Source organism: Miniopterus schreibersii (genome assembly GCF_964146895.1).
Source record: "Miniopterus schreibersii genome assembly, chromosome: 14".
Lineage (NCBI taxonomy): Eukaryota > Metazoa > Chordata > Mammalia > Chiroptera > Miniopteridae > Miniopterus > Miniopterus schreibersii.
Window position 1 is genome coordinate 22187822 of NC_138114.1, and position 16518 is coordinate 22204339.

At 35.6% G+C, this 16518-nt stretch overlaps 1 protein-coding gene across 2 annotated transcripts in view; it reads left to right on the plus strand.

Moving 5' to 3' along the window:
- Positions 1 to 16518, plus strand: part of CTNNA3 (catenin alpha 3) — a 1199527-nt gene that overhangs the window by 1061307 nt on the left and 121702 nt on the right. The gene's annotated exons all lie outside the window — the stretch shown is intronic.

Sequence of the window (16518 nt, forward strand, 5' to 3'; positions counted from 1 at the left end):
AAACAGGTTATAGACCTAAATGTAAGTTCTAAAATTTAAAAACTTGGAAAGAAATGTAGGAAAAATTTTTCAAAATGATGTTTTAGGCAAACATTTTTTAGATAATGTGCCAAAGGTACAAGCCATAAAGGAAAAGATAAATTGGATTTCATTTAAATGACAGGCCAGAAACTTGGAAAAATATTTTTATAACATATATATCATAAAGGAGTTATATCAAGGAAAAGTAAAGAACTAATACTTTAATAAGACAATCCAATATTAAAAATACTTAAGTTCTTTAACAGACATTTCATGAACAAAGGTGAAAAACAATGAGAAGCATATGTAAGGTTGCTCAATATCATTAGTTATTAGAGAAGTGAAAATTAAAATAATAAGAGACTATTACTACTAAAATGGCTATAATCTAAAAGACAGACAATACCAAATGCTGAGGGAGGAATTACAGAAACTGGACCCTCATACATTACTGTTGTGAATGTAAAATTGTAAAGCTACTTTGAATAATAATTTGACAATTTCTTAAAAAGTTAAATATCAGCTTCCCATGAACCCTACAATTCCACTCCTAGGTATCTACCCCAAAGAAATGAAAACATATGTCAACACAAAGGCTTATATACAAACGTACATAGTAGCATTATCCATAGCAGTTGAAACTTGGAGCAAATCAAATATCCATTAATTGGGTTATGGATAAACCAATGTGGTAGACACAAACAGTGGAGGAGTATTCATCAATAAAAGAACAGCATTCTAACACATATTCCAACATGGATTAAACTCAGAAACATGCTAACTGAAGGAAGCCACTCCAAATACTAAATATTGTATGATTTTGTTTATAGAAAATGTTTAGAAAAAGGAAAATGTTTAGAGAAAGAAAGCAGATCAATGTTTATCTAGATCTGGGATTAAATGATGGGATTGATGAAATGTGGGGAACTGATGGAAATGTTCTAAGACCAGGTTGTGGTGGTGGTTGTACAACTCTGAATATATTTTAAATAATTGTATTTTACATTTATAATAGTGAATTATATGGTATAAAATTATACCTCATTAAAGGTGTTGAAAATAAGCTTATATTTTGAGAAATTAGGTTAAAAACAAAACTATGTAATCATAATAAAGGAAGTAGGAAGACTGAGTTAATAAAGGTGAATGGAACTAAAAACTTGTAGAAGGATCAGCATATATGTAATTATGCAAACACCATTAAGGCAAACTGCATTATGGATTAGAAAGTTTAAGAAAAAATAATGTTATTCTAGTATTACCCCAAGAAGATTTAGAAACTATGAAGATGATGAAAAAAGTTCTTAACAAAGTTTGGAAAAAACATTAAAATTTTACCATTACAAATAAATAGAAAGGCCTGATACTTTTATGGCTTAATTTTTTTTTTTAATATTATGTGAAATGGATTATTCCATTGCTGTTAAAATGCAAGACTGTGAAAATAGAAGACAATCAACTCAATTAATTTTATAAATAACTGTAATAGAATCTGGTAAAAATGGATAAAACTGGAAACTGGAAACCCATTATCCTTACGACTGAAGATACCAAAGTACATCAGCTCTAATAGTACAATAAGAAAATTATTTGTGATTAAATACACTTTATTCCATAAGTGTGAGGAAGGTTATATATAAGGAAAAGCTAATAGTATAATTTATAAAAAACAAATTAAGTAGAGAAACGTATGAATAAGTAAGGGGTTCCATAAAATGATTTTATTCAGTAGAGAGGGTAGCTACTCCTGGTTTAACCAGCTTCAACTGTTTGCGAATGACCTGGTGGGGCCAGTGTTTTAAACTTTACTAAGGCTCAGATTTGGATCTCATGCTGGGGCTGAGATACAAGAAACAGCTGCTCAGTGAGGGCGCTTAGCTGGCGGCCCAGCCTCCACGGTTCATTTTCACTCTTCTCTTCCTGCCTGTGAATAAGCTGCAATACTCACGGAAAAAGCAAAACACCGAGTGCAGAGAGACCAGCTCCGGCGGCTCGGAGGCTCATCCCTCCCCGTGGAATCGCTCGGCGAGGTGCTGGCTCGGGAGATCTGGGTGGGCAGGGTGAGAAAACCCACCGACCAACCTGCTGCTAACAGCCTTGGGGGCCCAGAGGTCGCCTCTTTGTACAAGGCCATTTCCTCCGCCAAGAAGTGGCCATTTGCATGCAGTCATCTGAGAATCCTTGCCACGTTTTCCTGCAGATAGTAGAGAGCGGGGCTCGGGGCCAGGGTCTGTTTCGTGGCCCTTCCAGTGGTGTGTTCAGCGGGCCTCTGTGGCCGGGGGCACCTTGGCAGTCACGCCTGCTCTCTGTGGCGCCAGACGCTAGCTTTCCCCGGTCCCACCTACTTTATCTACCTTTATGCAGCGTGGCGCCCGCCTGCATTCCCACCTGCCTGTGTGGAAATGGACTTTGAAGAAGTCAAGTGCTAGAACTGCAGAGCAGAACTTACCAGATGTTAGACTTTAAGCAGCATGCACATCTACTGCAGGAAGGAGGTGAAAAAGCTATTTATTCCTGGTAGCAAATAGTAAATACCAAATAATAGAGAGGTTCTCAGTTATAAGTGAGGAAGGTAGCTATGGATTGATACGGACTTTTCACAAAGATACATTAATAAGTGAAAAAGCAAGAAAAAGAACAGTGTACACATATACATTTTCTTGCATTTTCACAAAAGAAATACTACAGAAAGTAAACTGAGAGACAGTGTTCCCTAAAAGAGTGTGTGTGTGTGTGGTGGAGGAAGGGAGACTGGGGTATGTGTCGACAATGGTAGTGAGATTTCCCTGTGTATACTGTTCAATGTAGCTTCAACTGATAAATTATTTGAATGCTGAACCTATTCAAAAGTAAATGAAAAGCTAACAAACCAGTGACACATTTTCTTTTTCAAACAAAATTCCAAGCTGAAAAAACACACAAAGTTATAATTAATTTCCCAGTGTTTTCAGAATTCAGTAATATATTTTAACATGTTCATTTGGATACAAAGACAAAATATATTTTTAAAAAGCAATAAATAAGTCCTTTATTAAGTTGTATAATTGGCTGAAAAAATATTTTCCTGCCCTAGCTGGTTTTGCTCAGGGTTAGAGCATCAGCCTGCAGACTGAAGGGTCCCAGGTTCAATTCCAGCCAAGGGCATGTACCTTGGTTGCAGGCTTGGTGCTAGTTGGGGTGCTTGCTGGAGGTTAACTGAGCGATGTGTGTCTCTCACATTGATGTTTCTCTCCCCCCCCCCCTTCCATTCTCTGAAAGGCAATGTAAAAAATATACTTTGGTGAGGATTTAAAAAAAAAAAAAATTCCTGAATAACCATGGAAATAAGTAAGACATAAACATTAGCATTTTAAAAGATTGCTTGGCCTAGTTGTCATAAATTTTGTTTGCTCTCTATGAACAAACTGTAAGAGCTTTTAGGGATATTATATTTTTTTAAAAAATCACAGGAATGCAATAAAATGGAGTGAAGTCATGAAATAATGAAAATAAATTGCCATAACCAAAAAGTAGGATTTTATCCTGGTGTAGAATTATTTTGTATGCATTCAAATGTTACCATGGTGGCAAAACAATACAATCTTGGAACATACTATATGACATATTTTAAATCTGTAATTAAATAATTAGTTTACTGTTTAGCCATCTCTTTAAATAGACTCCTAAATCAAGATTACCTTTGTATATCAGAACTGATGAATGGTTTAAAGTTCAAGAGAAACCAGACTGCAACAATTGTATCATATATATTTTCAAATTCATGTTAAAAGATTGAGGTCACAAAGGGAATGGAATAAGTGGAAAGAACCAGCCCTGGAACCACTTGTGGATTAAGTGATTATTTTGGTAGTTTAATTGGGATAGTAATAGCCATGCCTTCCCTCCCCACCCTCAGAACCTCTCCTATAGAAATGTCTTAAAGGAATTAGAGGAAGTAATGAAGCATAAGAAAGACATTGCATTTATCTTTGTTTAAGTTATTGTAGCCATTTAAGTTAAATTTGATTTGTAGTAGCTTTAGATATTTTAGTTTTGCTTAATTAATTGTAAGTAGAAATAAGATTTGTGACAGAACTACTGTGGTTAATAGACAGAGAGATGATATATTTAATCACCAAATCAAAAAGTGACAGCTTTACCTTATCAGTGCCGTAAATTTTTTTCCTGGGACTTATTTCAGCATTTCAGGAAGAAATTTAAGAAACATTATAGACCAGCTAGTTCTTTGAACAAAATAGAAAACATGGTTTTAATAAAGGATATATACCCCTCTCCTTGTTTCAACAGCTATTGCTTAATATCTTCATATCGGGCTTTTAAAATACTGAAATAACTCCATATTTTTGATACTATAAGCATATATTTATCAATAATGCATACATATTCTAATTTTCAGGACTGCAAATTTTTGTTAAATGATTCATATTTTTACAGCTGACTTCCATAATAATGAGTGTTGTATTCTGTTAGGAAAAAATGACCACTGATGTATTAAGTAAGATATTTGCCAAATAAAAATACACAAAATATAAAATATCACGTTATTAGAAATTCAGGTGGTTTAATTGCTTAACTTGGCTTGCTATTCTGGCATTAGAGGCAGTAATCAAAACACAGGCAATTTACTGAGCGTCATTACTATCTTAATTTTTTTTTTTCCTGCGCTGGCCAGTGTGGCTCTTGGTTGGTTGTCGTCGGTGCACTGAAAAGTTGCGTGTTCAATTCCTATTCAGGGCACATGCGGGTTGCAGGCTCTACAGGGGTGTGCAGAAGGCGGCCAGTCGATGTTTGGCTCTCACTTCAATATTTCTCTCTCTCTCCCTCTCCTTTCCTCTCTATAAAAATAAAACCAATAAAAAATCTTAAAAAAATATTTTTCTAAATTTCCCTTCCCCGAAAGTCACTTTTTCTTTCCATATACGCATTTTATTATTTTTATATATAGTCTCTTTTTTTCCTAAACAAGTTCTGCCAGTGGTGTCTATAGAATGAGAATTGAAATGGGGAACACAGTACAAAAAACAAACGTTATGTATTTTCAGATCCTTAATCCTTATAATGTCTTTGAAATGTATCATTTTCTACCTGTAATTTATGGTAGAGTTACTATCACAGTGTGATAGAAAGAGTTTCATTTTGGAGTCAGACAGCTCTTGTATAAATCCTTGCTCAAAATGACTCTACCAGTTTTGAGCAGAATAACATAGGATAAATTCTCTTATTTAGTTTCTTTTGAGCCTGTAATATGGAGAGAATGCTACCAATGACTGGTACATAATAATCACCTTGCTTTAGCTAATGGAATATTGAGTTATGATAATTAAACTCACTGAAAAATAAAGGATATAAGCTATGATTTTGCATTTTAATTTATAATAATAAATGTAACTCTCAATAAGACAAGTCCCCACGCATATTGCCTATATTTTCCAACCAAAGGAACATTACACAGGAAACTGAATTATCAGAAGATTATTTTATGAACACAGAATCACATTAAGAGCAGTTGATTATATGTGGATTTATTAATTACATCAGCTCTAATAACCTGGGACATCCATATAAGGAAACATCTGCCTTAAAATACATATAATTGTCAACTTGAAGGCAGTAATCGAATTGGAATAGACATTTTTTTCTAAGTTCAACTTTAGGCCAACTCTTCTTATGTTTGACATTATTTTTTTGATATTTTATCATTATGAGATAAGCAAATGTACCAAGGGGTTGCATAATCAATACATTGGAGTGCTAGAAAAAAAAAAATAGTCTGTATTTAACTATACCTATTCTTTAAAACCTTACTATATGTGTGTTTGAGTAAAACTAAGCTAAGTTTGTTTTAGGCCTGAGATTTTCCTCATAACTGACAATTTGCTATGTCTTTGATTTTAGCAATTATGTGTTGATTTTACACATTTTAACAATATTTTAAACTGAGGACATAGTTTTTTTAATTCTCAAAAACTAGGGAATCATCTCTGTGCTGTTCTTTGTATCAATTGAAGTATTTAGTGTCCATTTATAATCTCATGAATTCCTGAAATTTTAAATATTAAACTAATTACCATTAAGCAAACTATACGGCAAGTAAAAGTTTTCTCTTAATATTTTCTCTCTAAATGCTCTTAGATTATCATCTTCCCTAAACCCTGCTTCTCTTTAGCCACCATCATTAATGGCAACAATAACAAATGACCATAAAATAAAGTAAAAACATAAAGAAACATGACTTAGCCCTGGCTAGGTGGCTCAGTGGTTGGAGTGTCATCCAGAAGGTCATGGGTTCACTTGCAGCCAGGCGCATACCTAAGTTGCAGGTTTGACTCCGGTCAGGAATCCTCAGGTGAGTGTTAAAAAACAAACAAACAAACAAAAAAACATGACTTAAACCGAGAGAAGATACTCTATCAACTATACAGCAGACTGAAAAGAAAAGTCACATTTTGCTTTTCGTATCACCAATCATTTAAAAATACCAATGGACACTTTCTTACATAAGAATTTAAAAAATGAGCTGGTTATATTTCTTTTTTACTCAATTTGGTGTGGGGTTTACAGGGTAAGACACAGCATTCCTAAGTGGCTCTTCAGTTTTATTGTGCAGTAGTGGCCAGCAAACAATAGGTCATTTTATTGACTGAAGACGACACATATGTGAAGATCCTTAATGCCTAATGGTATTATGGGTCAGAGTTAAATCATTAAAAAGAGTAATTTATCCTAACTGTGGTATACAGGGGTGGGCAAAGTAGGTTTACAGTCGTAATACAAATAAATAATACAATGATTAATAAATTATAGTGCAGAAATAAACTGTTTTGTGTACTCACCACGGTAACCCTCCTTTGGCCCACACCTGTGTTTCTGCCTTCCTAGGGCTCATTGTGAGTATTGCCGAATGCCAGGGGACTGATTTTTTTTAATTGAATTTATTGGGGTAACACTGGTTAATAAAATAATACACGTTTCGGGCGCGCAGCTCGGTAGCACATCATCCGCACACTGCACCACGCCGCGCCGCCCAGGGGGCCGAGTTCTTACCTTTATTTCTTTGCTGTGCTCTTGGATTGTTCGCACCCTTGAAGCGTGTCCGAAAGTTCGATGTCTCAGAGGCCTTTGTTGCTTCCTATACTTCTCTGGAAATAACTGGAAGGCGCTTGGGGTGGGGGTAAGTAACTGAAATCGTGCTTCCTCTAGCTCTCCTGTTTCATGAAAATTTGAATAGTGAGGGCTAACAAAGAGCATCTCCAGGGTCGACTCCGGAGTCTCTGCCCGGCGGGGAATTCGCTGACATACTGGCCTGTCTCTTGCACGTGAAACCTCAGCTTCTCCCGAAGGTCTATAGCTGCTTTATCTATCATCTATCTATCTATCTATCTATCTATCTATCTATCTATCTATCTATCTATCTATCTATCTATCTATCTATCATCTATCTATCTATCTATCTATCATCTATCTATCTATCTATCTATCTATCATCTATCATCTATCTATCTATCTATCTATCTATCTATCTATCTATCTATCTATCTATCTATCATCTATCTATCTATCTATACATACATACATACATACATACATACATACATCTTTATTGATTTCAGAGAGAGGGAGGGAGAGAAACATCAGTGATGAGAGAGTCACTGATCGGCTGCCTCCTGCACGCCCCCGACTGGGGATCGAGCCCACAGCCCTGGCATGTGCCCTGACCGGGATCGCCTGGATCCTGGGCCGACGCTCAACCGCTGAGCCACGCCAGCCGGGCTACAGCCGCTTTAAACATTGTTACTCAACACCCTGGACACCCATCCGCAACCGCAAGGTCCTTGTGTTGAGGAGCAGGGCCACTTTCAGAACCACCAAAGCGTCTGCTGCCACCCGGCCCGCCGCCCCGTCCCTCCCCGCATGGCTCGGGACCAGGAGAGCCGCAAGGAGGCAGAGCCCCTTTCCCAGCGTCCAGCCCAGGGTACCCCATCCCGCCTCCCCCAGACACCTCCGGGAAGACTCGCACCCCAACCTGCTGCCTGCTGGTTCCCCCCAGGGCTGTGCCATGTTCGCTGTGTCCCCCATGGCCTTTGCTTCACAAACGTGTGGCCGCACTGAGAGGGACCATTGTGCTTCTCTGTATAGTAGGGAAATAGTGTAATTTAAATGTTTTGAATATTTTTATAGAAATATAGATAGGAAAAAGGGGGGGGACTTCTCACTCTCAAAATTTATAACTGACTTGTATAAATATCTAATGACTGTCATACACCTGAAATAAATATAATTTATATTTATTTATATAATGTATGCTAATAATTCTTTAATTAAAAACAACTGACTTGTAAAACCTGGAAAACTCAGAGCTAGGAAAATTCTGAATACGCATACCAATTTTCTTTGAACTCATTAGCAGTTTTGTGTTATTAATAATAAATCAAACTAAGAGTATTGTAGTCAAAGAAGGACCTTTCATTTAACAGAGAAAAATCTAAGTCAGTACATGTTGTAAGCCATTCATATGAGATATGAGTGGCTCTGAGGAGCTGGAACAAAATGCCAGCAAGGTATAAACGGCATCAGGGGTAGCCTTGCCTATAAATATTTTCAGATTTATAGTCCTTGGTTTGAAGAACATATTGTGTAAGGAAATACAGTGTGAAAAAATGGAAATTGTACTCCACTGAAGTAAGAAAGGGGGAAATAGGGTTTTATTTCTTGCCCAATATTTCTGCATCATGTTATCTCTAAGTGTGCAACCATAAATCTGAGATGTATCTCAGGAAATGGTGTAAAAGATTTCATTGCTAATCTATCAGATTTTAGAATTCCCTTCATTCAGTTAGTAGGAGAAAATCCCACGGTGCAGGGGAAAACATTATGACCAGAAAGCCTAGGGGGAACTTAGGCTTTCCTGGCCATTTGGTGCAGAAATTTGAAACTGTAAAGAAATGAAGATTAATTTTAAATTACTTTCATTCAGACAGAGTAATATGTAAAGATCCAGTTGTCTGACCATTGTCCATCAGTCCCGGAAATAAGGCTTTTGATCCTTAAATGGGCAAAATACACAATCATTATAAATATGCCTACGATTATTTTCTCTAACAAATATTTGACAATAGTACATGACTGTGTCTAGTACTATTCTTCAGCCATTGTAGCAACCATTATATTTACTGATCAAAGGTATTAACTATTTAAAGGTGATTATCTTATCTGGAAATAAGAATTATTATTTTATATTGTGGGTTAGGGCATTGAGATAATATAGGTAAAGTGAATTGCCAGGTTTCTGATACACAGTTGTTGCTTAATAAATAACAACTAAAATTATTATTCTGGACCTAAGACTAAATTTTCAAACTTAATTACTTTTAAAAGTATAAATTTGAAATAAACATATACACACATACATATACATGCATAAACATGATTTCTTTCAAATACTGAGACTCTGCAGGATTTTTTTCATCTTGGGAGGAATTTTGTCCCTTTACTTGGCTTCAACAATTGTTGCAATTTTAACTTTTCTCTCTTTCTATATAGATGCATAGATATAATTTATTCCTATCTATAGATCAATGTACAAATTTTTTTTGCTTACCATGCATCTCATAAGAACAGGATATTCTCCAAATTAACCTCAATATTATTATCATATTCAAGAAATTTTATATTGATGTTATATTGTTTAGTATATGGCCCATATTAAAATTTCTCTAAATACCTTTTTTAGTTTTTTGGGGTTTTTTTAACTTTTCTAGTTTCCTGCCCCTTCTGCTTCCCCCACCCTGCCCCTTGGAATATTCATGCATTGTGTTTGGTTACATGCCTCTTTAGTTTTTGTTTTCTTTGAACTGTCCCCCTGCTTTTTTTTTCTTGTCTCTCTTATGGCATTTTTGGAAGATTCTAAGCAGAGGGCATGTTAAATGTCATGCATTCTGGATTTTTCTTATTGTTTACTTGTGATTAGATTCACATTAAACATATTTTACAAAAATATGATAGAGGTGATATTGTATCCTCAGTGAATTGCATCAGGAAGCACATCAACACAGTGGTGTGCTAGAGAACCGATTGCTAAAATTTCAGGAATTTTGTGAGCTAGTTTTAGTTAGACACAGTCATGTACTATTGTATTTATCAGTATAAAATTATAAGCTTTAAAAATAATTTATTTTCTAGCTCTGTGCACTAAAAGGGCTTGAAGCAATGGCATTTTAGCTACAATGAACACACCTAGTTCCTGTTCTTAGTTTTTAAATACCACCTCTCATTTAGAAGAATCAGAACTCCTTGGGCATCTGCCATATGGAGCAGATGCTTTGACTGAAATAAAATTGGATTTAAATTATTGGCACAGAAAGGGAGCTAGTACCATATTTAAAATTAATTCAAGGTCTCATCTGGGCAGTTGTTGCAACAAAAATATTAAAGTCGATAATGTCATTTATGTGGCTAATTTTATAGAAACAAAACTATAACATATAATAGATTCTAATGTGTAATGAGATGCAGAATGACCATGAAAGTCTTTTGTGACACAGAGGCGCCCTGATTGTCTTAGAGCAAACATTTCAGAGTTTGTAAACTCAACAGCTTTTTCCCCCCACATGATCATTCCAAAAGTATTGATTTCTTCTGAAATGAAATGCAAAGTGACAGTCATATTAAGCTAGTTTATGTAATGTAATATACGTATATGTTTGTGTGTGTCTGTATGTGCATTGCATAAAAAATAAACTGAGGAAAATATGCAAAAAACTTGGGAGATTGTTTTTGAAGTCAGAGAGGGCTGAAGAAATACAGTCCTCTCTCTAGCTGCAACTAGCAGTGCTTTAAATTAGGTGTAGAGATTTATAAGTAACACAATTTAGTAATTTTTAATTTCACTGTTGAACTATGAATTACCAAAATTAGGCCAAAGGCTAATAAAGACCTTTGTTTAATTAAGAAACCTGACATAATTTTACTGTTGACCTCAAGTTCTTGAGCTAATATGTTTTATGGCATCCACCAAAGAAATTAATGAGGGACCTCCATGCTGGGGAAAAGGGGGCCTCAGGAGACAGGGCTTCTGATTTCCTAGCCTCCGCTGAATCACGTCCTGTCACGCTGTGTATACAGGGTCTGGGTTAGGTTTCATGTGGAATATGTACCCCATAGAGAGAAGCGCCTTCTCGCCTGGACTGTTTTCACAGCTTGGGCCACGTGCTTCTGTTTGTGTTCCGTGAGTACTAGATGTTCGCAGTGAGTGCCTCCCGTCTGAACTCTTTCCCGCCTCCTTTCAGGTCTCTGATGCATTTTTCTCTTCTCTTCTGACTCTTTTTTACCTTCCATGTGCCTGTTAAAGAGGAGAACCTATTAGGTTTTTTTTAATGATTTCAAAATTTCTCTGAGTCCAGCTTAACTTCTTTAAGACTTGGTTCTCCTGAGTATTTTTAATTATTTAACAAAATAAAATGTGAGTGAGAGTAAAAGGTGATGCTACTTAATAATTTCTTAACTATATTCACATCTGTCCTCAAATTGGTATTCATAGAATACTTTAATAATTTTCATATAACTTACTCATGTAGACATCATGGCCCTTTCAGATATAATGAATGCTACTTTATAGAATGGGAAATAGACTCTAAAAGTTAAAAATAAGATGATCACCTAGTTAATAAGGGATTGAACCAGGATAAATTCTCTAACTCCTGTTCTGATATTTTTTATTAGGATTCCAACAACAGTAGTAGTTAGACATAATAGCTAATATTTCTTGACGTAGGTTAGAGTGACATGAGAGCTAATATTTATTTGCATGCTTACTCTGTTCTTGGCACTAGATTAAGTATCGCATGTTCTTCTCTGATATGTTCCTTATATCAATCCTATAAAATAGGTATATCAAAATTGAAGGAGTTTAACATACTTCCCAATGCCACACATCTAATATATGGTATATTAGGACTGGGATTTAATTTTTTTCATTCCGGTGAGCATGGTCTTAATTTACTGCCTGCACTGCCATTGTAGGAAAGAGAGAAGAGAAAATTTCAGTGAGATTCTACTACGTATCTCGAACTGAGAAAGAGACTTTTTTATAAAACTAGTTTTACATAAAAACAAGAAAGTGTGCCTTACTTTATGTATACAGAGTCAAATCTACATCCATCGCCTGAGTTGACCATAACAACATTTGATGAGAAAGAGGTAAAATGTGGAACATAAAGAAGGCGAGGACAGCTATCTTTAACTTACAGTATGTGAAACCAAGTACCAAATACCTTTTCCAGAGTCACAGAATAAATAAATGTTGTTATTCCATTAGATAGAGACCCCATTGGTCTAATACCAGCTCTTCATTGATAATCCTGTGATTAGCAACTACTACAGTATCTGGCATTTTGATGAAAACTTCTTAAATGAAAAAGTGAATGAATGAATGAAAAACAGGGATGGGAAGCTAGTTATTCTGACTTCTAGCCCCCAAATATTACACTTACTCCTTACTCAGTTCATTATATAGAACAGAGTTTAAAAATTTTCATACACGAGGATTCCTGAGTTGAGGTATAAAGCGAAGGCTGTATTTAGACAGTCTAATCCCGCAAAGTAGGATCAAAAGATGGCTGAGCAGCAGGAGGAATAAAAACAATATTTTATCCTGGAAAATCTTGAGGTGCACGCCCTGCTCAGTTTAGCGCTGAGCTAAAACAATCTGCAAACATTAGCGAGAGAATAATAACTGGCAACTTGCACAGGGTAGCCAAACAAATCAAACACATTTTGTACAAATCAAAATGTTTTCCCTAGTGCAAATAAAGGTGTATGTTGATAGAAGAATGTTAATAATATATTTTAATATTTGTGAAATTTTGTCTAAAACTTAGTATATAGAACTTAGACTATGTTGTATTAGCTTCCTAAGGATGGGAAAGGGGGGTGGGGCACAGCAAAGGGCAAAGGGAGCCAAGCACATGGTGACGGAAGATGATTTGACTTTGGGTGGTGGGCACACAATGCAGCATACAGATCATGTATCATAGAAATCTACAGTCGAAACCTGTTTAATCTTATTAACCAATGTCACCGCAATGAACTTAATTAAAAATCAATATAAAACATAAAGTACAGGAAAGAGAAGAAAAATGACCTGTTTAAGATTTCTAATTGTAAGTTTATCTTCCTCTCAAAAAAAAAGACAGTGTCCTCATATAATTTATGACAAATCCATACATATCTTCTGAATGCAATCTGTATTTTTATTTTTTTCTATTTGAATTTTGATACCTTCAAATTTAAAAGGAATCACGCACACACCACCACCACCGGAGTCACTGGAGCTAATCAAATCAAACCTACCAAATTCTCTTCAGTAGACTATGGCTTGCTTTTTCATCTTGACATATCGATAACAGGAATCCTGTTCCAAAGTAGATTCTCTCTCTCATTGTAAAACTAATTTTCAAACAGTATCCCCTTTCTAGAGACCAAGTTTTATTTCTGATTTCTGGATAATGGATAGATCTGCAGGGAAAAGCGAATTTTAAGACAGAACAATGTTAGTAAAAAAATTATTGGCAAACTGAATTACTTGGAGTAGGTGGAAAGATAAGGGTAAAAGGTGAAGATTGAAAAATAAGAAAGATCAATTCAGCTGAAGAGTGCTTACGATTTATTTTGGTCAGACTATAAAACAAATTATTGGTCTTAGTATATGTTATTGTTTTATTTAACATGTAACTTCAGTGTTCTAAATAGATGACATTGATAGTTTGAGTGGGTTTTAGAAAATGACATTTTAATCTATACATGCTCAGCTTGGGGCTGCTGACATCTAGAAGAATCCAGAAGGGAGTAATAAAAGAGAGGAAATTTACTGAAATAGACGGGACAAAGCAACACATGAGTAAAGCAGATGACAATTTGTAATTGCTATTTTATTATTTTACTGTTATATTTTAAAACTAACTCAGAAAAAAAGATGCATTAGTCATATACAGGAGGAAGTGTAGGTATATATAATTATCTTTAATTCTGCACATTTAACCAGAAGTTTGACAATTCCTTACTGAAATAGCATGAGCCAACTTCTGGTGAAATGTGGATGATTAAAACTCCCCAAGGTGAAAGCAGAGGTGGTACCCAAGCTGTGGTTTGTGGGTAATTAGCATGAGGGAAATTATTTCCCAAACTGCAAAAAAAGGTGGGCAGCGGAGCGACCTGACTATCCAGGTTCACGTCATGTGCACACCCAGGCGCACACACCAGCTTCCCAGCTCTATGCTTCAGTCAGAACACTTACATATTCCCTTTTGGTATTGTTGTTAATGTTAGCATTCTATAATTTTATTTAAGACGGGGTTTGACTACTAATTTTTTTTAAACCATTGCCTTGAATGAAGTGGAAAAGTATAACGCTTGGTTTGGTATTTTTTATAAATACAGTTAAATGATGGAAAAATCCATCGCTGCTATATATATATATATATATTGCTATTCTTATCAGTGGCCATTTCACATTGATGTCCATAGAGAGAAGCCTCCAGTTGATATTATTCTTACTAAAGTTTAATGCTTCTTGATCTCTAAGGACCTCTGGCGAGATGACCCATAGAAAAGATATCTGTGAGCTGAAGTTCATTTTTGATAAAAATTTAACTTTTAGCATTAATATTGATAAGGAAACTTTAACATTTTTTGGTGAATATGCAGTTACTATGAGTTGAGGTCCATTTTATTAGATAGCAAAATGCTTAATATTAATTGATTAAAAATGAACCCCTCAGCCTGGCCAGGGTGGCTCAGCGGGGGCTTCATCCCCAGTAGGGGGCGGGCAAGAGGCACCAGTCAATGACTCATCATTGATGTTTCTCTCTCTCTCTCTCTCTTCCTCTCTCTGAAGCTAATAAAGATATATTAAAAAAAAAAAAGTAAAACTGTAATACCTGCTCAACAGAACTTCACACTGCATGGCCCATTTACAGTTATAGGCTTGGGCTAAGCAGACAATTGTTACTTTACATAATATGTGTTTAGATAGGCATTTGAATAATTAAATGCAAATTTTTGACAAAATCATTGATATATAATTGCCATTTAATAAACTTAATATTAAAGTATATGATTTGGTATGTTTTATATACATACACATATAACCCTGAAGTTATACTACAGTCAAGATAATAAACATACATTAGAACCAAAAACTTACTGGTGCCCCCTTGTAATCTAATCGCTCCTTCACCCAGATTCCAGATGCCCACCGATCTGATTTCTCTTACTGAAGGTGGATCTGCATGTCCTAGAATGCTGTATCACTAGAATCATGCAGTATGTACTCTTATTAGGCTTCTTTCACTCAGCATACTTTTTTTGAGATCTACCCATGTTGCTACTTGTATCCACAATCTACTCCTTTTTATAATTGAATAATGTTCTAGTAAATGGACATACAGTTATATCATTCCCCTGGTGATGAACATCTGAGTCGTTCTCACTGTTTGGCTCTTATGAATCAGCTGCTCTAATTATTTGTGCACATCTTTGTGTGACTATATGTTTTTATTTCTCATTAGTAAATACCTAGGGGAGGAGTGTTGGATTCTATGGTGTGTATATGTTTAGCTTGCTAAGGAACACATGCACATTTTAAAATCTAACTTTCCCTATGGGTTTGCTTCTGCCACTTGTCCTAATTCCGTTGATCCGGACAGGTCTGTGTAGAAACAGCACGATGCATTTGCCGTAAGCTAGTTTCATAACCACTTACATCTGGTTATGTCTTCAGCGGTGATGTATTCACTTACTTCTACAAATAGGCCTTTTAGTTTTGAGACTTAAAAATCCCTTTGTAGAGAGAGCATAATTCTTGCTTAGGGTTTGTCTAAATATTTGTTTTGTTGCATTCTAGTGTTGCATTTTATATGTAAGCTGCCAACTTAAGCTATTTTATTCTACCAATGTAGGGAATTCTTATGTCTCATGAAGCAAACTTCAATCCAGTAACCTTGAATAATACGTACAAAAATCTAATATAGATCTGAATTACTGTCTTACTGTGCAGCATCTCCTCAGTAATGTGGAACTTCTTTCATATTTTTTATTTTATTTTTCAGTTCAGTGAAATAGGAGTGCTGGGTTTGAACATCCCGTTTAGCCTTATGTACTATGGCTGGAACACAGCAGATAGTTTTTTGCTTTATTGCTGTGCCTGGGATTACTTTGCAAATCTAGATAGATGATGTGGTGAGGAACACTGATATTATACCTGACTGCCTAACAATTTCCGGGAGTAAAAGATTTCCTTTAGTTAAAATATATATATATCCCCACTGGGAAATCAAAACACAACTTTCTTTTCCTTAAAATCTTTGTTATGGAACACTTTTGTCAAACAAGTTTCCAGGACACTGAAAATGTGATACATAAAATAATGGAGCAACTGCTTTTATAGATCCACAGAGTTAAAAGGGAGACCATGCAATATGAGGAGATAGCATGGGGCCGAGC